The sequence below is a fragment of the Pinus tabuliformis genome, chromosome 1_1 (genome assembly GCF_031772625.1).
Source record: "Pinus tabuliformis cultivar Carrire ecotype Pingquan chromosome 1_1, CPIR1, whole genome shotgun sequence".
Taxonomy (NCBI): domain Eukaryota; kingdom Viridiplantae; phylum Streptophyta; class Pinopsida; order Pinales; family Pinaceae; genus Pinus; species Pinus tabuliformis.
In genome coordinates, this window is record NC_142297.1 from 547398486 (window position 1) to 547425077 (window position 26592).

The 26592-nt window shown below is 38.7% G+C and overlaps 1 pseudogene; it reads left to right on the plus strand.

Moving 5' to 3' along the window:
- The window catches only part of LOC149214276 (polyubiquitin-like), a 320343-nt pseudogene that overhangs the window by 39654 nt on the left and 254097 nt on the right, over positions 1–26592 (plus strand).

Genomic DNA, 26592 nt, shown 5'->3' on the forward strand with positions numbered 1-26592 from the left:
AGAGCTCTGATACGATTGATGACGTGAAGGCTAGGATTCAAGACAAGGAAGGTTTTCCTTCTGATATGCAGAGGCTCGTTTTTGGCGCGAAGCCGCTGGAGGATGGCTGAACCCTCGCCCATTATAACATTCAGATGCATTCCACCCTACAACTTAACGCGCGTCTGCATGCGTCTGCATGGTGGCTTTTGAGTTTGTGGGACTGCATTTCACGTAGCGTTAAAGCCTTCCCTGTAAAGTGTTCGCCTTTTATTGGTTTTACATGTTTGGCTTCGTACTCTGTTTTGTTAGATGTTCCATTACAGAGACTCGTGTTTTGGGGAATGTGATTTGCGCGGTTTTAAGGAGTATTTGAATGAAATAAAAGCTGCGTTCAAATTATTCGATGCTTGTACTCGTCTTACATTTTAGGTGTTTCTGCTTCGAAGTGTTCTTGGGATACTTTTAGTTGTTGCTTTGCCCATACAACTTTTTAAAATGGAAAAAATATATAGAATACCTATTATTCAAGGGGGGTTTATGGGTTAGGCTAAGAACCCACATATAGGAGCTTGTGGCTTAACTGAATTAACTCATTTTTTGGTGTTATAAACATACTTTATTGGTTGGCTTAAAAAGCAACTTAATGATTGTCTTCCGATTAAGTTTGCGCTATCTTTCTTGTCTTCAGGAAACCCATGTTTCCATGTAGTAGATTTTGGGCCCCTTTATCTTGCATCATATTACTTCTATTGGAGAGGTCTCTGTTGGCCTAGGTAGGAAGGATTTGAAGGAAAGCTTCATTGGTACTAACACTTAGGATCAAGTTGTAGCTTTACCAACTCTTGCTACTATCATTGCAATAAAGAAACTTATGTTTAGTTCGAGCTCACATTGTTTATCTTTATGAATGTGGATTTCTAATGGATATTTTTATGGTCTAACTTATTTATATCCATATGTACTTTGAATATTGTGATTTGTTTGTGGCTTCTTGTCTATCTTACTGGTTTGCAACTTTAGGAGGAAGCCTTAGGGTTTGGACCCTGGGGCATTGTTTATAAATGTAGGACCTATGGGTATGCCTTCTTTGTCTACTTTTGTCAATTCACCCATTATGAATGTTTGTTTGAGTTTTCTTGGTTAAATTATGTGTCTGCTTTGTTGGGCTCTTCAACAATAGCCATACGGATTATTTCCCACATACAAATGGGTTTGAACAACAATGTTGAGTTGGCGTTTTCCAACTTGAATCTTAATGAACCGGCTTTGTTGGGGTCTTCAACAATAGCCCTACAGATTATTTCCCACAAACAAATGGGTTTGAACAACAATGTTGAGTTGGCATTTTCCAACTTGAATCTTAATGAACCAGCTTTGTTGGGGTATTCAACAATAGCCCTACAGATTATTTCCCACAAACAAATGGGTTTGAACAACAATGTTGAGTTGGCATTTTCCAACTTGAATCTTAATGAACCAATGCTAGAGTTGGTCCATTTATGGTTATAGTAATTACCCTATTTGATATTTTCCATTGGCATTCTCACTTATAGTAATAGTGACTTAGTATCTATAAAATACATTTTGATTTGATGACTTGATAAGAAAATTGCAGTGTATGATTCTAATTTTGTGTGTCATTTTATCTTCATTAATGTGGTACTAATTATATGATGGAATTTGTATCATCATATAAATGCTTTAGTTTCTAAAATAAAAATAAAAAATTGTATCTTTGTATATATTTCATCTTTATATGTTTACACTAATAGGTTATATAACACATGTCCTCTATAACTTGTTTTCAAGGCCATTTTGTCTTGTGTTAGACACTTGTATTTTCATGTCCTCTATGTGTTGTGCTATCATGTCAGGTGACTTAGCTATTAACACTCCCTTGATTATAATTAGATTCATCTTTTTTGGTGTTAGTGTTTGTAGCTTAGACAAGTATTTCCAAGAGGGTGTCTACTTGAGGAAATTGTTATTAAACATGTCATATGAATTTTCCAAAACATCTCATGTTACTTGGTTGTCCAATCTACATCCACCTACTTGTGGAAAAGAGGAGAAATTCACATCCCTTAGGTGAGAAGGGAATTCTGGTGGGATACAATGAGGATTTAAAGGCTTATAGTCTTATTAATAGATCAATGAAAGACAATGGTGAGCAAAGATGTCAAGTTCAAGGGGAACTTGGCATCTAGGAAATCTTGGGACCTATAAATAGTTGTGGACTGGCCTCAGGAGGAGAAACTAGAGGAGGAGCCAAGAAAGGAGACTGCCAGTAGCAGAGATAACCAACCTTTAGCACAGGAGTAATCAACTTCCTTGACATCAGTTATGAGGCCCAGGTGGGCGGAGTAGACCTTACAAGCTGCTTGAGAGCATGTCAAGTCTCATAGGACCACTTTTAGGGAGAGTAGACTAATGTGGAAGTTTTCAACTTACATGCCTTTGATTACCAACATCATAGACTAGTAGGTGTGAAGAGATGACATGTTGGAGGAGCACAATTCCACCATGAAGAATGATGTGTGGGAGATTGTGTTGAGAACAAAGAGGAAGTTAGTTGTGACTTCCAAGTGGCTATACAAGGTAAAGCATGTAGCAGATGGCAGTGTGGAGAAATACATGGAAAAATTTGTGGCTCGCGGGTTCTCTTAGAAATAGAGAGTAGACTATGAAGAGACCTTTGCTCCCATAGCTAGGTACTCCTCTATTCTAGCAGTTCTTCCAATATATTTTGAGATGGGATGGATCATCTACCAAATGGATGTGGAGATCACCTTCCTCAACGACATCATTAAGGAAGTTTACATTAAGAAGCCACAGAGGTTTCGGGACCATGACAGAGAAATGCATGCATGTAGGCTTAAGAAAGCCCTGTATGGACTTAAATAGCCATCCATGGCATGGTATGTCAGGATTGGAAACTACCCGTGGGGCATAGGATTCACAAAGAGGAAGATCCCAAACTATACTTCTTATTGGTTAAATTTGAGCTCCTCATTTTGGTGTTGTATGTGGACAATCTCATTCTGAAAGGTGCAAAGATATTAATTATAGGTTGCAAGTTAGATTTAGTGTCAGAATTTGAGGTGAAGGATATTGAGTCGATGCATTACTTTTTGGGACTTCAGATATGGTAGCAATTGAACAAGATCTTCCTCGAACTGGGGAAGTACACTCTAGAGATCTTGAAGATATTCGGGATGGGGGATAACATACTGATGGAATACATAATGATTGAAAATTACCCCAATGATTCTCTTTGAAACGCTTGGCTGCCATTATTATTTTTTTGCATTTTTATTTTAAGGGTTGATATAGTGAATCCTTCAGTTATATTTTGGGTATGCACACATTTCCTACTCTAGTAGGCTGCAAGTTAACATTTATTCATGCATAATGATTAAAAAAAGAATAGCATTTCCCATTTAGGGATTTTGTAAAACACTTTGCAAAATATCTTGAAAACATTTCTAAAACATGCATCTAATTACCTCAAACAAAACCATAACTCATGAAACTCTTACCCAAGTCCTTTGGAATTTCTTTATTACAATTACCTTTAGCAATATTTGACTTTTCTTTCTCAAATGATACAATACCAAGGTTAGTACAATAAACTACACCAACAATAATTCCATAACATTTTGAGATCTAAACATCCATACATATAGACCACTCTTAGTCTTCGTTTTCAACTAGCCAATAATATTCCAGATAACATAAGCTTAAACCAAAATTAGATGCTTACAACGATTTAAATTTCTACTTTATATTTTATGGTAAAGCTATACTACAATTTTAGGACAATGAAAAATTTGCCTAAAGATATATTCAACTCCATTCGCCGAGAATATGATCCAACTTTGATCCCTTAACCAACTCATTTGAACCATTTGGTTTTTGACTGAACCATATCCAGGGAGAACTTATTGTTGATTTTGGGTAGCATCGAATGTGCTCTAGCTCTGAAATTTTGTGGAGGGGCTAGAATACATGAGATCTCCAAGACGCAGAAATCATTTGGTGAAATTCCACCCAGTTTGTGTTTTATTAAAATAATTAATATTTTTAATGGGGTTCCTAAGTCTAAACTTAGGAAAATAAAAATATTAATGGGTATTGATAAAAATATGGGTGAGAAGCTTCTAAGAGATGAGGATCAAGTGTGTTTTAATCTTAACTCTTGATTAGGGACTTAATATTGGCAGTTGATTCATCAACAGGAAAAGTATAAGAGGAGGCTTGAGGGTCAGTTGGAAATACACCAAGTTGATCAATCAGTTTGTTTTTTTTGGGGTGAGGTTTGTTGAGAAAATCGAACAAGTGATCTGAGTTGCAGTGAGAGGGGCAGAAGCAGAGATTTGGATCGGAAAGGAGTTCCGAGCCAAAGAGTATGTGGCAGAGAGGCAACGCATAGGCCTATGCAATACAAGAGGGGCTCATGCAGTGCTAACGCAGGCCAGGAGGGTCTCTTGCAGTGACAGTGCAGAGTATTCGTTAGAAGTTTGAGATTTTTCTAGAGAAGCGAGGTTTTGAGCCTGGAAGGCTGAACAACAGCGTTCCTCCAACAAAACGATCTAGCAGAAGGGGTGATGCAGTCTTCCAGAGGCAAGATGCTGGTGCATGCAGTGATTGCATTGGGATTTCGCAGTGTTTGCTGGGAGTCAAATCACTCATTAGATTAGCTGTGACTTGGAGAATGAGGTAAACCCTCATATGTATTACTTGTTGTTGATATTTCTATGAAAGGTTAGCTGATGTGAGAGGCAACCTATTGTACTCAGATTGTACTTTCTTAATAATACAAACCCTTTATTTGTTGCACTGATTTTCCCAAGTTGGGTTTTTCCGGGGATGTGTTGTCAAAAAATAACAATGTCCCTTGTGTGTTTGTCTCATATATTTTCAGTTTATGATCTATATGTCAATGTAGTTTGCAGTAGTGTTTTTTTATCACTGTTTATAATTCAATAACTTGTTAAATGAAATAACAAGTAGGAGATGCTAAGCCAGTGACTGTAGTAGGATATCTGTTTGTAAGGATTTAGAAATTTTCACATGGTATTAGAGAATTGTAGATCATAAGACACTGAAGCCGTTAGTTGGGAGATCCAACAAATCTGCTGGAGAGAGGCGATTATCCCAAGTGACAACGTTGTTTCAAAGCCAGAGGAGCAGCTGAAGGAGTGACACATTGCCAAAGGAGTGACGCTGAAGCTCATGTAGTGCCTGCATCAGCTTTCTGAGCGAGGAAGAGGAGACATAGTAACCGAGAGGAGCTCACGCAGTGACGGTGTCAGCTCTTTGGGCCAGCGCAAAGCCTAAGGGGCTCAGATCGGTCAGTTGTCGAGGCATTAGGAGCAGTGCATATTCGATCTGTGGTGTTGTTGGGACATTGTTGCTATTGTGCAGAACAATGTCTAAGGGGACTAAACCAAGGTAGAGGGAGTCACTACCTTAGTAGATTTCTTTCCAAAAGAATCTAGATCCAGGTTGTTGAACAACAACAAAGGAGGATTGGAGAGAGGTGATTCGACATTATTTGGCATGGGGATTTTCGTGAAGGAAATCAGGACTCAGAGGGAGTCTAGAAGGAACTTGTTCATTAAAGGATTTCTAGCACCAAAGAAATCCAGATCCGAGTCTTGTTGGGGTAGTAGCGAAAGAGGGAGAGAATATAACCTCGTTCTATACTTGTTTGAGCAGAGATGGAAGTCGATGGACTAAGGGATCAAGACATATTGGATGTAGCATCCAACTTTGTCATCTGAAGGCTAGTATCCTGGCAGTCCTGGACAAGAATTGCATCAAGGATTATGCCTTGAAGATGGTTGATGTTCCGGTCGATGTTGATCCTCTCAAGAAATACGAGGAGGCCCAAGCAAAGGCTAGGTGCATGATTTTGGATGGAGTCAAATATCATGTGGTGCCACATATTTCTAAAAAGAACACAACAAGGGAGATATGGGAGGCCTTGACCACCTTGTATGGGAGTGCAAAATTCTGAAGCATCGCAGTGGAGGTTGCAACAGTGCAGGAGGCACCAACATGTTAGATTTTGGGTGAGTTTTAAATTGCTTACTTCTCAACAACTGAGTTTCAATGCAACAGTTAGTAGTGGCAGTGCTATGAGCAACATGATGCAACATATTGAGAGGGAGTTTCAATACAGATGTAGCAGTGACAGTGGCAGTGGCATGGGCATCAGTACAGACTGCAGCAGTGTAGTGGATGAGGGACAACAGGCCAAGCATCAACATCACAGAGGACCGATGTCGTAGATTAGTGGGATGCTTCTATTGAAAAGTATTTCTAGACACATTTCTCGCTAAGAGGGAGTGTTTATTTTGGATAGCATCGGATGTTCTCTAACTCCAATTTTTTTTTGAGGGGCTAGAATACATGAGAACTCGAAGACCCAAAAATCGTTTGGTGAAATTCCACCTAGTATGCATTTTATTAAAATAATTAATGTTTTTAATGGGGTTCCTAAGTCTAAACTTAGGAAAATAAAAATATTAATGGGTATTAATAAAAATATGGGTGAGAAGTTTCTAAGGGACAAGGCTCAAGTCTGTTTTAATATTAGCCATTGATTAGGGAATTAATCTTGGTCATTGATTCATAAACAGGAAAAGTATAAGATGAGGCTTGAGGGTTAGTTGGAGATACACTAAGTTGATCAGTTAGTTCGATTTTTCTGGGGTGAGGTTTGCTGAGAAGATCGAACAAGTGATATGAGTTGTAGTGAGAGGGATAGAAGCAACGATTTGGATCGGAAAGGAGTTCTGAGCCAAAGAGTATGTGGAAGAGAGGCTGCAGTAGCATCATAGAGGCAGCGCAGAGGCCTACACAGCCCAGGAGGGGCTCATGTAGTGCTGACGCAAGCCAGGAGTGCCTCTTACAGTGGCAATGTAGAGTATTAGTCAGAAGTCAGATATTTTGCTGGAGAAGCAAGGTTCTGAGCTGGGAGGGCTGAACAATAGTCTTCCTCTAGAAAATCGATCCAGTAGAAGGGGTGACATAGTCTTCCAGAGGGAATATGATGGCCCATGCAATGATTGCATTAGGATTTCACAATGTTTGTCGAGAGTCAAATCACTCATTGGTCAGTTATGACTTGGAGAACGAGGTAAAACCTCATATGTATTTCTTGCTACCGATATTTCTCCGAAACGTTAGCCGATGTGAGAGGCAACCTGTTGTACTCAGATTTTGCTTCCAGATATCAAAATTCCAGACAACACTATATGCAAATCATGTCAGTTTGGTAAGCAAACCAGAACCAACTTCCCGAAGAAGGAAGGATCAGCCAGCAGGCCTCTTGAACTAGTCCATACAGATGTATGTGGTCCTTTTAGGACGAGGTCACCTCGAGGAGAAGAATACTTGATATTATTCATTGACGATTTCTCCAGGTTTGTTTGGTTAGGACTTTTGAAGCACAAAGACGAAGCATTCGAAAAATTCAAATCCTTCAAAGCCTTGGTTGAAAATGAATCAGGTTACAAAATTAAGTGCCTCAGGTCCGACAGAGGTGGGGAGTTTACCTCAAATGAATTTTTCGATTTCTGTGAAGAACATGGGATAAGAAGGGAATTCTCTACAGCTAGAACTCCTCAGCAAAATGGAGTGGTGGAAAGGATGAACAGAACAGTCCAACAAATGGCCCGTGCTATGCTTGATGAGTCTGGAACTCCCGCAACTTTCTGGGGTGAAGCTGCATATGCTGCGGTTGTTATTCTCAATAAAACAAATGTTCGAGTGAATAGCACTCAAACTCCTCATGAACTCTGGTATGGTGAGACTCCTTCGGTAAAACACTTCAAAATCTTTGGGAGCAAATGCTATATTAATAATACTGATGAGCAACTTGGCAAACTTGAACCTAGAGCAGATGAAGGCATTCTTCTTGGTTATTCTCCACAAAGCAAAGCATATAAGTGCTACAATAAAAGACTTGGAAGAATTGTTGACAGCATTGATGTAGTGGTTGATGAAAAAGGATACATTCCTAGGCAAGTAAATCATGAAAATATCGAAGAAGATGAAGACTACCCTCAAAGACAGAATGATGAAGAAGAAGAACCTCAAGAAGCACCAGAGGAATAGATAAGGGTATAAGAGAAGACTCCATCCAGGTACGTTCAGAAGAATCATCCAGAATCTCAGATTTTGGGGCAAAAAGAAGCAGGTGTACAAACAAGAAGAACAATTGCAGAAGCTTCAAGCTATTTGGCATTACTCTCATCCACTGAACCACAAAATGTAAAAGAGGCATGCAAAGATGAATGTTGGGTCAAAGCAATGGATGAAGAACTTGAGCAGATCGAAAAGAACAACACTTGGGAGTTGGTTCCTAGACCAAAGGATAAGAATGTTATAGGGACAAAATGGGTCTTCAAAAATAAGTTGAATGAAAATGGGGAAGTAATTAGAAACAAGGCCAGACTTGTTTGTAAAGGGTATGCGCAGCAAGAAGGAATAGATTTTGAAGAAACTTTTGCTCCTGTTGCAAGACTTGAGGCCATCTGAATGTTCCTTGCTCTCTCAAGCTTTCAAAAGTTCAAAGTATTTCAAATGGACGTGAAATCAGCCTTTCTGAATGGAGACTTAGAAGAAGAAGTATACATTGAGCAGCCAGATGGTTTCATTCTTGGAAATGATCCAAATCTTTTATGCAGATTGAAAAAGGCTCTCTATGGTCTTAAACAAGATCCAAGGGCTTGGTACTATCGTTTGGACAAATATCTTCATCAACAAGGTTTTTCAAAAGGATCAGCAGATAGCAATCTTTATATAAAAATTGAAAATGACAAATTGTTGATACTTGTTTTGTATGTAGATGACATTATCTTTGGCAGCAATGAAGAATCTATGAGTCAAAGCTTTGCCTTGGTGATGCAGAAAGAATTCGAAATGTCTTTGCTTGGAGAATTGACATATTTTCTTGGCCTGCAAATCCAACAAAAGGAAGGAGGGATCTTCTTGTCTCAAACCAAGTATCTCAAGCAGATTTTGAAGAAATATGGCATGGAAGATGCAAAACCAGTATGTACACCCATGGTCACAGGATGTAGCCTCAGTGCAAATGATGAATCAGCAGCAGTACATCAACCAACCTACAGATCTATGATTGGAAGTCTACTTTATTTGACAGGTACCCGACCAGACATCATGCATGCAGTGGGAATAGTTGGAAGATTTCAGGCAAATCCAAAGGAAACTCATCTTCAGGCAGTAAAGAGAATCTTCAAATATCTTCAAGGGACTCAAAATTATGGCTTATGGTATCCTAGAGATACAGATCTCACACTTCATGCTTATACTGATGCAGATTGGGCTGGAAGCGTGGATGACAGGAAGAGCACAAGTGGTGGTGCATTCTTTATGGGTTCCAGATTAGTATCTTGGTTCAGTAAGAAACATAGTTCGATTGCCTTGTATACAGCTGAAGCAGAATATGTTGCTGCTACATCTTGCTGCACTCAACTCCTTTGGATGATGCAGACCTTGCAGGATTTTCAAATCACTTGTACACCACCCATCTCCATCTTATGTGATAATACAAGTGAAGTCAGCATTTCAAAGAACCCAGTCATGCATTCAAAAACCAAGCACATACCAATCAAGTATCACTTTCTCTGGGAACAAGTGCTTGAACAAAAGGTCAAGTTGGAGTATGTTCCTTCTAAGGAACAGGTTGCTGATATACTCACCAAACCATTGCCTAGGGAGACCTTTGAATACCTCAGGCAAAAGCTGGGGGTTGTTGATGCATCATCTTGTTGTTGAATCTCTTCTGATTGTTGGTTGTACGCAAGGTTCAAGTATATGCGTACATGTGCTGGGTTGCGGATTGGTCAAATGGCACAGGTTCAGGGGGATCATATCATGCATTGTTGGCGTTATGGAGGAAGTACAGAAGGAGATCATGGATGCTGGTCTGAATATTGCTGCAATACGTCTCTATCTCTTTCATGGTCATTTATGGTGTTTGATGGATTATGGTTCTTCTTTGCAGATCTGGTTTATAGTCAGGGGGAGCATGTTCTTAGGGGGAGCATAACCCTTTGCCCTTGATGTCAAAGGGGGAGAGTGATTGGTTGTTGTTGCCATCAAGTCCAAAGGGGGAGATTGTTGGCATTATGATACATATGTTGTACTTGATGGCAACCCACTCATCTCAGATGATAAATTATAGTGCAGCAAAGTTCACGCACTTTCATGAAGATAAAAGTTTCTTTCATGTAGAGAAAATTTTACTCACTTTTATGCAGAGAAAAGTTTATTTCATGTAGATAAAAGTTCACGCACTTTTATGCAGAGAAAAGTTTATTTCATGTAGAGAAAAGTTCACGCACTTTTATGCAGAGAAAAGTTTATTTCATGTAGAGAAAAGTTCACGCACTTTTATGCAGAGAAAAGTTCATTTTATGCAGAGAAAAGTTTATTTCATGTAGAGAAAATTTCACGCACTTTTATGCAGAGAAAAGTTTATTTCATGGAGAGAAAAGTTCACGCACTTTTATGCAGAGAAAAGTTTATTTCATGTAGAGAAAAAGTTCACGCACTTTCATGCAGAGAAAAGTTCCTTTCATGAAGAGAAAATTTCACGCACTTTCATGGTTGGCTCATGGTATTAGTCCGACAGTTTTTGATCCTATGGTTTTGGTCCGTGGTATTGCATCCAAAAGTGTTGATCTCACGCATTTTCATGGTTGGTTCATGGTATTAGTCCTATAGTTTTTTATCCTATGGTTTTGGCTCGTGGTATTGCATCCAAAAGTATTGATCTCACGCTCTTTCATGGTTGGTTCATGGTATTAGTCCAACAGTTTTTTGATCATATGGTTTTGGACCGTGGTATTGTGGAAGGCCTAAGACTATAAAAGAGGAAGGAGATCATTTGGCAAAGTATCATCGAATGAATTGAATATCTAATAAGTGCTAGATCTGAAATATTTGTGATTGGGTTATGGTGCAGATCTGGATCTAAATGAAGGAGGAACCTTAGCGCATAAAGAAGGATAAGTTCTTTTGATGGGTCATAATCTTTATGCTTGAATAATAGTATCTTTGCATGATTTTGATCTGTTATATGAGGCGCATGCTTGATCTATAAATCTGACAATCTGGGTTAATTAGTGTCTGAATATTTGAAAGAAGGAATTATCCTTTATAGATCTGCACGCAGGTTTCAAGTTGTTGAAGTAGCGTATATCTTTAAATTATGATCTAGCTGCCTCTGTCTATTGCTGCAGTATTCTGGGTTCAGAATTTGGTGTGTGGTTACTGTTACTGTGTTCTGGGTACAACTGTCAGAGAAGTGTTTACTTGATTCAGTGCTAATTGGGAAAAGGAGATTGTTTGATGCAGATATACTTGATGATTGATTGATGTTCATGGATCCAGTCTGAAAATTTATGAAACGTGGTCCCTGGAAAAAAGAGAAGGTTGTAGCCTTCAGTAGGCCAGAACCTACGTACTAGTATCTTGGCTAGTACAAGAGCTAAGGGGGTTGTATCTCCCTTCCAGGAGAAGCTGGAGAATGAGAGAGGGTTGTAGCTCTCTGCAGGTTGTAGCCTGTGTACTGGTAAAGGACTGCACCCGTACAAAATCATTGTAAAAGGAGTTTGATAAGAATTTGATAATACTGATTCACCCCCCCCTCTCAGTATTATTTCCAACAACTTTTACCATTTTCATCTTTTATAAGCCTTAATAACCATCCTTTTTTCATACTTTTATCACCATCCATACATACATATGTTATCAGAGCTTCAAAGGTTTCAAGAAACATCTTCAAAGGTAATATGTCCAATATTCTAGTGTTTTATACGTTTTATTTATAAAAACAAGCTAAAATTTGGCAGTTGCAGAAACTAAAATAACTTGTAGCTTCCCTTTATTCCTAAAGCAGGTTTGTAGGTTGGCACATTTCTAGGAACAACTTAACCAAACCAAGCATTAGATCATGTGGAAAAAAGCATCAAGATGGTTACCCACCTATTAGGCACATTGAAAAGGCAAACATGTCATCATCATCAAGGTCAACATTCTAGTCAAAGTGGTGAACAATTACGTGATATACCATGGAGGCAGAACACTGAAGACTTGTGACATGTCACCATGACATGGCATTGAAAGATTGTGATAATTCATTGTTGCGTCTTTACAGGATTAGGCATTGGAGAACGAGATTCAGTGGCTAACGTGTGATCTTCAAGATTCATAAATCATCACATAATAAGTCGAGTTGTATGCTCTAAGTATAGAATATAGCATTAGAACTCTTAGTCATCATATCTAGTTCTTATTTGTAGCAAGAATATTTTGAGACTTGTTGCTTCATAAGCCTTATATACATTGAAGTCTTTCTCAGTAGAGGCAAACAAATTTGGAATTAAAGCTTACTATATGAACTCTTTATCCTTAATAAAATTTGTAGACTGGTCGAGCTTTATTATCTTTGTGCATAATTCATATGTGATTGATTACTAGTTAGCCTCTGAGTTTCCTTTAAAGTGTGTGTGACCACCAAGAGGTCCCCCTTTGCCAAGATGTGCGAAGTTTTCCCATAAGTTTTTCATAGTGTAGTTTCTTTTGTTTTCCTAGTCTAGTTTAAATACTCTATTTTTCTATGCAATCATTAGGAATACATTGTTTTCCTTAAGCATAAGACAAGTACTCTATTTTGAATACAATTTCCTATTTAAGCACTTGAAAAATATTTTTAAAAGAATTCAAATTTAGAATTAGTTAAGTGATCACTTAGGTTTATTTTCAGTGTGAATTTAAATTCCAACAATGTGGATTTTAATTATGTTTTTGTGTGTTAATATGATGTAGGTTATTCATACAAAAAGTTAGATTGAATAGGAATCAAATATTTAAAAGCTACAAACAATTATATCCAAATATTTTTTGAAGTTTTTTGTTAAAATAAATTGAATTTCTACATGGCAAAGAGGATGTAACACCCTCCTCCCACATTTACCCAAGCTAAATGGTCCACTGTGGTAAACATGTGACGAAGAGTTACTATGATATAATTCAACTCCCCAAGTATAGTTAAGGAAGTGGAATCGATAAACCAAAACCAAACTGACCTTCCTAAGGAGCTACAGAACCTTCAGGAGCCAACCAACCCCTCCAAGTGTCCAAGCCCTGAGAGAAATTGCTTCTTGACTAAACTAGATGCCTAGTCACTCTCATGACAAGCCTTCCATGCGATTGGGACCGTCCAGTAACTCCCACAACAAGGCATCCATCCAACTGTTTCCTTTTTCAGGCAGTTCTATGCCAGCAACCCGAGATTCAGGGCTAGCACTCAAGCCTCTACCTAGAACTTCATGAAACTTCTAGAAAAGATAAATAACATTGAGACAAAGCTACTAACACAAAAGGTTGAATAAGGAATAAACCTAACCCCTAAAAACCATGACAAACATTTTGTCAAACACATAATGAACATGTAATCTACATGTCATATAAACACATATGAGCATAGGGACTTCATACTTATCTGAGAATCGTTAAGAAGGTCTAATGCCCTCTCATAAAAACTACAATATCATCTATTAGGTTATTCATTCATTAACATTTCATTTATGAAACCAAACAAGATGAGAGCCATTACTCAAGTCTATCATAAACCATTCTTATAACCAACAGAATAACAATGATAAAACATCCATTATAACCACATAATAAAAAACACATTTACACATAATACACAAGAGGAAAACATATCATATTAACATATGCAAATACAACTAGGTCAGGGACTTCCACGTACCACCCGACCATAGATTGGGCTGAACCAAATATTTCTTTCATCCAATCACCCCCATGCCATATTCCAAGCATGAATGTTGGACTTACAACAAAACAACCAAGGCTTCCTCAATATTTACCACAATCCACTAAGGGATTCCTAGGCCCAATCCCTCATATATAAAACTAGGCTTTACCACAATCCCGCCAAGGGATTCCTAGGCCCAAACAAGAAACATACACTACCAGGCTTTACCGCAATCCCATCATATACTGGTCCAGGGATCGCTAGGTGTTAGGTCCTTATAATACTAGTGTATTCCCTTATTATTATTTTCATTGTATCCCTTATTGTTATTTTTGTGCCCATGTTGTCCTCATATTGTTATTATTTTGCCACATAGAAGCCCACTATTGTTATTGTTGTGCCCTTACATTATTATTATTATGTCGGCTTTGATTATATTATGACCCCTTAGACTCCTATATATATAAAGGAGGTATTGTCATTTGTATCATCCAAGAATTGTTCATTTGTGTAATGTAAAGGAGGTTTCCCCCTCGAAGAGGATACGTTTTAAGTCGTTGATCTATCTCTTTCTTCTATTTTGTGAGATGGTTGCATAACAATTGGTATCAGAGGTTTGGATTCTAGGGTTTCACTGCTTCAAACAAGTCATCGTGGAATTTTCACTATAACTTTTTTTATGAAGCTTGAGAAGTGTAAATTAAAACCCATGTGAGACAAAATCGTGATGAACCGCATGACCCAACTTCCGATCTTGTCTCACTATAATTTCATATTTATGAACTGAGGAAGTTAGGATTGTTGCAGGCTCCCGAATCGGATCTCAAACAGGTCACCATGGGAAAATTGTCATAAATTTCTCTCTGACCATCATATTTGAATTCCATAAAAAGGAAAAGAAAGAAGACAGACTGTAGTTTGTTGGGTATCGTTTTTAGAACCTAAGGTCGAAACAATGACACATGGCACATTGTACAAGTTCGCTCTACTGAACTAGTCTATAATTAGGTCATCGTGGGATATTGGGCATAAATCTTTTTTCGGGAATCAAATTGTGATCAGACTTGCGGGGTTGGAAAGAAGAATTAAAGGGCTATCATAGACCAAAATTTCAAAACTTGGAGATCCAAAATTACAGAGTTACATGCATTTCAATATCAAGCTCATATAAAGCGGAAAAAAAAGGTGTGTAGTTTTTTCTATTTTAATTTGCATAAGCCTTCTTTGAGAAAGTAGTTTGAAGTGATTCAAAGGGCATTGTGAAGCATAATTATCATTCATTGATGACTCGAAGAAATAAAATGGAAACACCTAGTAATCAACCTGAAATCTCTACTATGACACATGAAGAAGAGGAAGAAATGCAACATGATATATCAAACTTACGAGACCAAGTGCAACAAATTTCGCTCTCACAAAAAGTAACTTAAGCTAATATGGATGGTGTAAAGTATGGAATGGAAGCTAAGATGGATGGCATGGAAGCTAAGATGGATGGTATAGAAGCAAAACTTAAAGGCAACATGGAAGATTTGAAGTTAGATTTGACAATTTGCTACAAGAAATGTTTACTAATGGTGAAAGGGTAGTAAAGGAAACTCATGATGAGAACAAAAGAAATGTTAGTCATGATTTCATAGACTCTAAAGTTGGATTGAAGACCCACCGTGTTCCAAAGATCGATATGAGGAAGTTTGATGGCAAGGATCCTGTAACATGGATACTACAGATGGAGAAATATTTTGATCTCCATAATGTGCAAAGCACATAAAAGGTACACATTGAAACTTTATATTTGGAACCCAATCAGTTTGTATGGTATCGATGGATTTGCTCTCGTAAACAAATTTTCACTTGGGAAATTTTTATGGAAGAAATGATAGCACATTACGAGGATACAAAAAGCAACACCTTTTTTAGCCAATTGATAAATCTCAAACAAAAGGGTTCAATGGTGGAGCACATTGGGGACTTCCAAAAATTGAATATAAGGGTAAAAGATATTCTAGAGGAGCCTATGATTGATCTTTTCATAGGGACTTTAAAGGATAACATCCAACATGAGGTTCGCCTTTGGGAACCTCATTCATTGGAGAAGGCATTCAGGTTGGCAAGAAAAATTGAAAGCAAAATTATGGCAACAAGGAAGCCTACTACTCACAACTATAAATATGGAAGTGTTGTTTCCCCTAGCCTTCCACAACCTACAAGGTTGACACCATAAGAATTGGAAGAAAAAAGAGCAAAAGGGCTTTGTTACAGTTGTGATAGAAAATACACTAAAGGTCATAAGTGTGTTGAGAGGAAATTATTTTACATAGATTGTGAAGAGGAGGAATAAAAGGAATAATAAACATCAAAAGAAGAGGATACACACCAGGAACAAACCCTAGAGAAAAAAGAAATGAATCTGACAATATCTTGTAATGCATTGGTCGAAATTACCACTCCTCAAACTATCAAGATAGAAGGACATATCAATAAGAAATAGGTAATAGTGTTGATTGATTCGGGCAGTACCCATAATTTTATTCATTGTAAGATAGCCAAGAAATTGAATTGCTTCCTATATCCAGCACCAGAGTGTCAAGTGATGGTTGCAAATGGAGGAACAATAAATTGCTCTAGAAAGTGCCATAATATCAAGCTATCCATGGGAGAACATGTGTTGAATAGTCCAATGCTTTCCACTCCAATGGGTGGTGCTGATGTTGTACCAGGAGTCCAATGGCTACAATATTTGGGTACAATAACTTTTAGTTTTCAAGAAAATTTCTTGAAATTTGTTTCAGAAGGAATGGAAGTTGAATTAAGGGGTATCACAGGAAAACCAGGAAAGATTATCAACTCTAACGACATGAAAAAAGATTCTAAAGAAAGAACAAAGATGTGCAATTGCACAATTATGTTCGCTAGATGTTCCCACATTGGAATCATCTATTTCTCCAGATCTCCAAAAAGTCTTGGACAATCATTCCAGGGTATTTGAGACTCCAAAAGGCCTCCCACCTATTCACGATCATGATCATGCTATCCATTTGATTCCAAGAAGTGTTCCTCCAAACATCAGGCCTTACAGATATCCCTATGCCCAAAAGAGTGAAATTGAACGTATGTTTGCAAAAGTGCTAGAGGCTAGTATAATTCAAGCTAGTCAAAGTTCTTTCTCTGCTCTAGTAGTGTTGATGCACAAGAACGATGGATCATGGTGCATGTGTCTAGATTATAGGGAGCTCAAAAAGCTCACTATTAAAGATAAATTCCCCATTCAGGTCATTGATGAATTATTGGATGAATTGCATGGAGCAATTTACTTCACCAAGTTAGACCTTTGTTTAGGATATCATCAAATCAGAATGAAGACTAAAGACATTCCGAAAACAACATTTAGAACTCATGAGGGTCATTATGAATTTTTGGTTGTGCCTTTTGGCCTTACCAATGCACCTTCTACATTTCAAGGTTTGATGAATTCCATTTATTAAACCCTTCCTTAGAAAATTTGTGTTAGTATTTTTTGATGAATACTAATCTACATCAATTCTTGGAAGGATCATGTTCAACATGTTCACAGAGTGCTCAAGCTATTGGAGGAGAAACAATTATATGCAAAAGCCTCCAAATTTTTCTTTGGAGTACAAGAGGTGGAATATTTGGGTCATATTGTATCTCATGAAGGTGTTAAGGTAGACCTTAGAAAAACTAATGATCCCAAAAATATTTTCCTTTTGATGCATTAAAGAATTACATATTAAGCTTGCATTTAACTATAAAATTACAAGTGCATAAAGAAGAGGAAGAGAAGAATAGAAAGTCACGCATAGAAGACACAAGATCGATATCGGAGTTCATCCAGGAGGGACTACGTCTTCGGGCCATACTCGAATTAGTGGGGAGGCCCTGTTTTCATTAGATGGAAAAATAATGAAAGTACATCAAAATCAAAATGATGACCTTATACCTCCAAAACTGAAGAGGTTCGAAAATTGCAGATCTCTGATGGAGAAACAGACATCACCGTTGAGTTCGTGGCATCGAGAAATGCTAAAACCATATAAAATTTGTTGAAAACTAACAAAGTGAAAATCTGGGCCCCTGGAGAAATTGCCCGGATCATGGTTCCACCCCCCTCTCTGCACTTCTCAGGGTTCCACTTGCATAGAAATCCATGCCCACTCCTAGCCTCCTCCCCCCGGCACTCAAATGAATGAAGGTTTACATATAATTTGGCCCCCGACACTCAAAAGAATGAAGGTTTACATATAATTTGGCAAGCAAAATAAACAAGAATGAGGTTTGGGCACATTGGTTAAGTTAAAACTCCATTGAGGAGGGGTTAGGGGATCAAATCCCACCCCTCCTAATTTTACCATATTGCATGTTATTTTTGGGAGGCGGGTCCGCCAGTCCTCGTGGCCCGTTCCCCCCATATCTCACTACGCATTTAATACTTGGGTAAGGTTGAGGGGCGAAGGGGTTGACAGCCCGCGCCCCCCACCATGTTTAGTTCTATGGTTGTGAGGGCTCCGGGGGTGGCAGGGTCATGGCCACCCACCGCTAATTTAATATGTTGGTTCCAGTGGTTGAGGGAGGGCCGGCGGGGGTCATGGCCCGTCGGCCCTTAATTAATTATTTTTTTTTTTTTGTACATTGGATATGGGGGGTGGCGGGGTTGGTGACCCGCCACCCCAAAATTATATTTTTTTTGTTTTTAAAAAACAATTAGCCATTTTTGAAAATTCGAAAAATGACTGAAGGAGACAAATTAAATAGGCCACAAATTCACCCGGAATCTGGCCCAGGTTGGCAGGAGTGCGGTGGCCGGGTTTTGTCCAAATTGCTGCCTCCTTAAGCCTGCCCAGTCACCCAAGTCAACCCTGAATTTTTACTTCTCCTAACTTTCGCATACAGACTCGGTTTGACGAACCATTCACATCACCGTGATCACGACGAGATCTTCAACATGAACTTGGTTTGATCACAATCCAAACACTTTGATTTTTGACCCTTCCTGAGTCCTCTTGGACTTCTGCATGTGTTTGGAGCCACCTGGATCAATCCTCCCCATTGAGGAGCTTTTGGACCCCAAAAGCATTTACATTTAGTACACTATTTGTGTCCTTTTCAATTCACACTTTCAATCACTTGCACATGAAACTGGTACATTCTTTGCAATCATGCACACCACACATGACTTAACAACCCTTCCTTGCCAAGAGTTTATAGTACACTCTCCTTGGCCAAGGATTACCTAAAAAGTAATCAATACCTCAACTACTAATAAAGAAAGGCCAAAATATCATCGTTGCATTTTTAAGTGATAGGAAACAAACCATCACTTTTATACTTACTTGCAGCGTATAATTTACAATGGTCGCCATAACAAGCTACTACCTCTAAAAAAACCTACTTAATAAGGCCGACCACCGTGAATGGGGTGGATTCATTTGTTGAACATGTTCACCTTTCGGCTCCTTTGACAATGTTTCTGGAGCATGGAGCATCAGACTCGTGGTTTGTTGGTGTCCCTCTTTGTTGCACAGATTACAATGATTCTTTTTCCTCCAAAATTTCAGGGTTGCCTTGGGGTGCTTTCCCCGAGTGTTCCTCCGATAAGTGTTCGTGGATCCCTCACCATCATTGGAATGTAAGGAATGAGTTTCATTGTCTGTATTGGCTAGTTACTAGCTGTATTGGAGCCTAGCATATTCGAGTCCTGCACGACGCGACATTTCCTTGACTTCGATGGGGTTTACGATGCCTTGGCCTTTGATGCCAAGGCCCTTTCCCTGATACCCCATTTTCATTTAATAGTCTGGATCCAATCCCTGTAGTATGTTTTTCAAACGCACGGAATTCATCATCATGAAAATCATATGAAATCGGAGAACTGGTAGCGATGCTGCAGCTTTTCCAAGGCCTCATCCTTGGCTTGCAACTGGCGTAGTAATCTTTGTTTTTCTTCCCTTGCCTCCTGTAAAATCCCCCTTAGCTCAGCATTCTTTGCTTGAATGCAGTGGTTGATCTCCTCAAGTTCTTGGAGTCTTGCTGCGGTTCTCTTTGAGCCATGTGTTCCCCTGTTTTCTAGATGAATGGCCTTTACATTGGCCGAGTCAATGGTAGTAGGTTCAAACAATAATAATGAATGTCTAATGTAACTATGTAATGATCCAATATACTTAGTTACTACTTCAAGTGAGTCAAGTGCAATGCCCAAATTAAGTGCTTGTTTTCTAAACTCCTCGATAAAGCTCTAAACATCCTCACCTCTGCCTTGCCTTAAGTATTTCCAATCCATTAAGGCTTGTTGCTTATAACCCAAGGGATAAAATTGTTATTTTAATGTAGAAGTGAAACTAGGCCATGAGGAAAGAAGATTACCCACACTCTTACTGCTTCACAATTTGCTCTCCCACCAGACGAGAGCGTGCCACCCAGCCGAAGAGAGGCCAACTGAGCCTTTTCATCGTTCTCTTTGATTTGTTGAATCCTGCAATAGATCTCAATTTTCCTAATCCAGTTATTAAGCTTTTCTACATTGCTTTCACTGTTATACATGGGCATATCAAATTTGACATCTAATTTAAAGAAAGGTTTCTTAGATGTGCCCCTTGAATTTCTATGATGATGGTGATGAGAGGAAGAAGAGCTTTCACTCGTGGAAGGAGAAGGAGGGGGTTCTTCTCCACCATTTCCATGCACTGAACCTTGGTCTTCTGCCTTTTTCCCTTTTTCTTTCTCCAGTGAAAGCAACTGACCGACATTTGCTGCCATTGTATATAAGGTTTTGCAAAAATGTGCTCCTCTTCATAGTGAACCTCTTCATCTGCCATGCTCCTGCTTCGATGTGCACACCCCACCTTGTGATCAAAATAATTTAGTTTCCCTTCGCCTCTTCGGAGCATGTTTCTTGTTAGCATACAAACATTCAATTCACATCTACAAGGACCAGCTCCGATATCACTTGATCCCAAAAATCTTTTCCTTGTGATGCATTAAAGAATTACATATTAAGCTTGCATTTAACCATGAAATTACAAGTGCATAAAAGAAGAGGAAGAGAAGAATAACAAGTCACGCATAAAAGACACAGGATTGATATCAGAGTTTGTCTAAGAGGGACTACATCTCCAGGCCCTGCTCGAATTAGTGGGGAGGCCCTGTTTTCATTAGATGGAAAAATAATGGAAGTACATCAAAATAAAATGATGACCTTATACCTCCAAAATTGAAGAGGCCCAAAAATTACAGATCTTTGATGGAGAAACGGACAACACTGTTGAGTTCGTGGCATTGAGAAATGCTGAAACCATATAAAATTTGTTGAAAACTGACAAAGTGAAAATCTGGCACCCTGGAGAAATTGCTCAGATCATGGTTCTGGCCCCCTCTCTGCATTGCTCAGGGTTCCACCTACATAGAAATCCATGCCCACTCCTGGACTCCTCCCCCTGGAGAAATTGCTCAGATCATGGTTCTGGCCCCCTCTCTGCACTGCTCAAGGTTCCACCTGCATAGAAATCCGTGCCCATTCCTGGCCTCCTCCCCCCGACGCTCAAATGAATGAAGGTTTACATATAATTTGGGGGCGAAATAAACAATAAAGAGGTTTGGGCGCGTTGGTTAAGTTAAAACTCTGTTGAGGAGGGGTCGGGGGATCAAATCCCACCCCTCCTAATTTTACCATATTGCATGTTATTTTTGGGAGGCGGGTCCTTCGGTCTTGGTGGCCCACTCACCCCATATCCCGTTGTGCATTTAATACTTGGGTGAGGTGGAGGGGCGACGGGTTTGACAGCCCGCGCCCCCCGCTATGTTTAGTTCTATGGTTGTGAGGGCTCCGGGGGTGGTGGGGTCATGGTCACCCACCCCTAATTTAATATGTTGGTTCTGATGGTTGAGGGAGGGCCAGCGGGGGTCATGGCCCATTGGCCCTTAATTAATTTTATTTTTTTTTGGTTTTTGTACATTTGATATGGGGAGTGGCGGGGCTGGTGGCCCGCCACCCCAAAATTATATATATATATATATATATATATATATATATATATATATATATATATATATATATATATATATATATAATATTTCAAAAAAACATAGCCATCTGAAAATTGGAAAAATGACCAAAGGAGACAAATTAAACAGGCCAAAAATTCTCCCGGAATCTAGCCCAGGTTGGCCAGAATCTGGTGGTCGGGTTTTGTCCAAATTGTTGCCTCCTTAAGCCTGTCCAGTCACCCAAGTCAACCCTGAACTTTGACTTCTCCTAACTTTTGCATACGGACTTGGTTTGACGAACCATTTGCACCACTGTAATCACGACGACAAGATCTTCAACATGAACCTAGTTCGAGCACAATCCAAACACTTTGACTTTTTAACCTTCCTAAGTCCTCTTGGACTTCTGCATGTGTCTGGAGCCACCTGGATCAACTAAAGCTATTAAGGAATGGAAAATCCCCACATCCATAAAGTATCTGTGAGGATTTCTCAGGTTGACAAGGTATTATCACAAGTTTGTTAAGGATTATGGGAGAATAGCGGCACCTCTAACAACATTACTGAAGAAAGATGCATTTTCTTGGACTCCAGAAGCAACGAAGGTCTTTGAACATCTTAAAGAGGAAATGTGCCAAGCACCGGTATTAGCTACGCCATACTTCACAAAAACCTTTATTGTGGAATATGATGCCTCAGGAAATGGAATTGGCACTGTTTTAATGCAAGAAGGAAGACCCATTACTTTCGAGAGTCGTCCAATCAAAGGAAAATATTTACACAAAGCGATTTATGAGAAGGAAATGTTGGCAATACTACATGCACTTAAGAAATGCAGACCTTACCTAATGGGAAGACACTTCAAGGTAAAAACAAATCATGATAGTCTTAAATACTTTTTAGAACAAATATTATCTTCAGAAGAGCAGCAAAAATGGGTCACAAAGATGTTGGGTTATGACTTTGAAATCATCTACAAAAAAGGGAAGCAAAATGTTGTTGCAAATGCACTCTCAAGAAAGGATGAGGATGTGGAAGAATTTCTTTGTGCCATTTCTATTATCCAACCAGATTGGATAAACGAAGCAAGGGATGAATGGAAGAATGATAAAGAAGTGTGGGCACTCATTCAAAAGTTGTAGCAATATCCCAATACATCTAATACATTTAGCTGGAAAAATGTTTTGTTATGGTACAAAGATCGCTTATACCTTTGTAAGAATTCCCAACTCAAACAAAAGATTCAAAGGCAATTGCACACATCTCCCTTAGGAGGGCATTCAGGATTTTTACAAACTTACCACAGGGTTAAGAAGGATTTTTTTTGGGATGACCTTAAATCTTATATTCAAAAGTTTGTGGTAGAATGTTTGGTTTGCCAACAAAATAAAGTTGAGACAATTAAGACCCCAGGTCTATTACAACCTTTATCCATTCCAAGTTAACGTTGGGAGGAGGTTTCAATGGATTTTATCACATGTTTACCCAAGTTCGAAGGAAAGAGTGTCATCATGGTGGTAGTTGATAGACTTACCAAGTATGCACACTTTTGTGCATTATCTCATCCATTTAAAGCCAGTACAGTTGCTACTGCATTTATGGAAACAATTCAAAAGTTACATGGAAACCCAAAGATTATTGTAAGTGACAGAAATCCTTATTTTCACTGGAAATTTTTGGACATAATTATTTTCTTGTCTGGGTACTTAGTTAGCTCATAGCTCATGATATCATCCTCAATCTGATGGGAAAACTGAGATAGTGAACAAATGTTTGGAAGGATATCTCCGTTGCTTTATATCTGATAAAAAGACACAATGGGTCAAATGGTTGCCTCTCGCTGAATGGTGGTATAACACTTCCTTCCATGCTGCAGCAAAAATGACCCCATTTATGGCGCTTTATGGATATCATCCATTGTCCATTACATCATATTTAAGAGAAAATTCTAAGGTTCAAGCAGTGGAAGATCACATCGATCATCAACAAAAAGTTGTCCAACTCTTAAAGGATAACCTCACTTTGGCACAAAATAGAATGAAACAACAGGCATAACAACATCACAGTGAAAGAAGTTTTGATGTAGGTGACTGGTATTTCTATAGCTACAACCATAAAAACAAATGTCCCTCAAGCAAGCTAAGAAGGATGATAAAATATCATCAAATTATTATGGTATGTACAAGGTGTTGCAAAAGATTGGTACTATGGCATACAAATTGGAACTTCCTGCACCTTCTTGAGTGCACCCAATTTTCCATGTTTCATGCTTAAAGAAGGTTATAGGTGACAAGCTCCCAGTTCAAACAATATTGCCAGAGCTTGACGAGGAAGGAAAAATCATATTGGAACCTGAAGCAGTCATAGAAACAAGAACTCGACAACTGCAAAATTGATCAATTTCAGAGTATCTCATCAAGTGGAAGAACTTACCCACTAAAGGTTCTACATGGGAGGATGAGAATTTTATACAGAAGCATTGAGAACTACTCAAGCATTGAGGACAACACTTTTTTGAAGGAAAGGGGCATGTTAGGTCCCTATAATACTAGCATATTCCCTTATTATTATTGTCATTGTACCTTTTATTGTTATTGTTGTACCCATGTTGTCCCCATATTGTTATTATTGTGCCCCATAGAAGCCCACTATTGTTATTATTGTGCCCTTACATTATTATTGTTATGTCGGCTCTAATTATATTGTGACCCCTAAGACTCCTATATATAGAAAGGAAGTCTTTTCATTTGTATCATCCAAGAATTGTTCATTTGTGTAATGTAAAGGAGGTTTCCCCCTTGAAGAGGCTATGTTTAAGTCGTTGATCTATCCCTTTCTTCCATTTTGTGAATTGGTTTCATAACATTAGGCCTATATAAGCATGGATGTCTCCGAATCTCTCCACCTAAACTGTGAGGAATTTTTCTATCTCCACCCTTTCAGATTTATTGTATATCCCACCATTCATCAATCAAGGATTCCTAGGCCCAACGAGGGTATACACAATTAAGATTTACTGCAATCCCACATTCACCGGTCTAGGGATTCCTAGGCCTTGTGTTTCGTCCTTAAGACCACCCTACTCGGCTTTGAAACCATCCAAAAATCCACCTCAATCAAATAAGAGAAACCCCATCACACTTGGTTATCGAAAATGGAAAGGCAAGGTTGAACACCATTGTCACACCTGGAAAAACCCATGTCAATGACAACAAGAGAACCAAAAACAAAAATTCATGTAACATGCATGCCAAAAATAGCCAAGAAATCACACATGCAACTTGATACCTGCAAGTAATCCCGATGTAGCAGCTTGATCCAACTCTTCCTTGCTTGACCTTCACTTCTCTTTGCTTTCTTGTCCCTCCTTTGCCTTTCTTCCTCCAATGTTAGAGTGCTCCAAGAATGCTCTAAGTGTGCAAGAGAATGTGAGAGTAGAGAGAATAGAGAGAGAGCTCCAACAATGAATTAACAAAAGGTTGTGAACAATTCCTCAAAATCATTTTTATTAATGAGGCCCCTATTTTCTTCAATTTCCATTATTTTCCTTCATATTCCTCCTCACATGCAACCTATGACCTTTCACCTTCCTTTTCTCCTATTTTCCATTATTTTCATAAATAAACGCCAACACATGTCTCTTGCCTTTTCAAAGCCTTTGCCATTTCCATTGCCAATTTCCTTTAGCCATAATAAACCAAATGAACGCCCACTAGGATGTTTTGTCCAACATTCATCTTAGAACACATATCCCATGACCTTGGTCTTATTTTTCTTTTATTAACTTTATTAAATGGTTTTTTAACTCATGGTTGTTACAAACACCCCCCTAGGGGACACCATCTTTGGTGTTCAATGACACCTACAACTAGCGAGACCATTGAAAAGAAAATCATATTGCCCATGGAGCTTTATAACTTAGCTCGATGCAATATTAACAATGATTAACCTGCTGAAAATAAAACCAACATGGCAACATAATAACATGACACCCATACCACTTATTGGAGCTTTATAACATATCTCATGGCAGTATTTACATCCATATACATATATACATATACCAAAACACCATGCCAAAACATATACCAAAAGACATCCGCTCAACCAATGAAAAGAGAAGGATACACAACACGCATTTGATCAACCATCTCCCGTGTTGCTTCATCGGGCCCAAAGTGCTTCCACTGCACTTTAACCTACTCGATTAGTCAGTTCCGAATCATGACCATATTTCTCTACAAAATACACTAAGGTTCCAGCTGGAATTCTCCTTCTCCTCCACCTGTAATACAAACCAATCAATAACATGATCAACATCCATTATATATCTTTTAACCAATGAAACATGGAAAACATCATGGACTTTCATTGTCAAAGGAAGTGCAAGTCTGTAGGTCACTGTTCCAATCCTCTCAAGGATCTTGAAAGGCCCACAATACTGAGGTTCCAACTTAGCACATTACCCAATCCTTAAGGATCTCTTTTTGGGCTTGATGCACAAGTACACATGTTCCCCAAACTGAAACTCCTTAAACAACCTATGCTGATCGGCTGAACTTTTCTTCTCGTTTTGTCCTACCTTTATATTCTTCTTGATAACTTTCTTTTCCTATTCCATCTCTGCCAACATGTTTGGTCCTATCAACACCTTGTTCGGATCACTCCAATGAATAGCATTATTACAACTTCGCCCATAAAGTGCCTCAAATAGACTCATCCTCAGTGACTCCTAATACCCATTGTTGTAACCAAACTCAACCAATGGAAGATACTCCTCAACATGT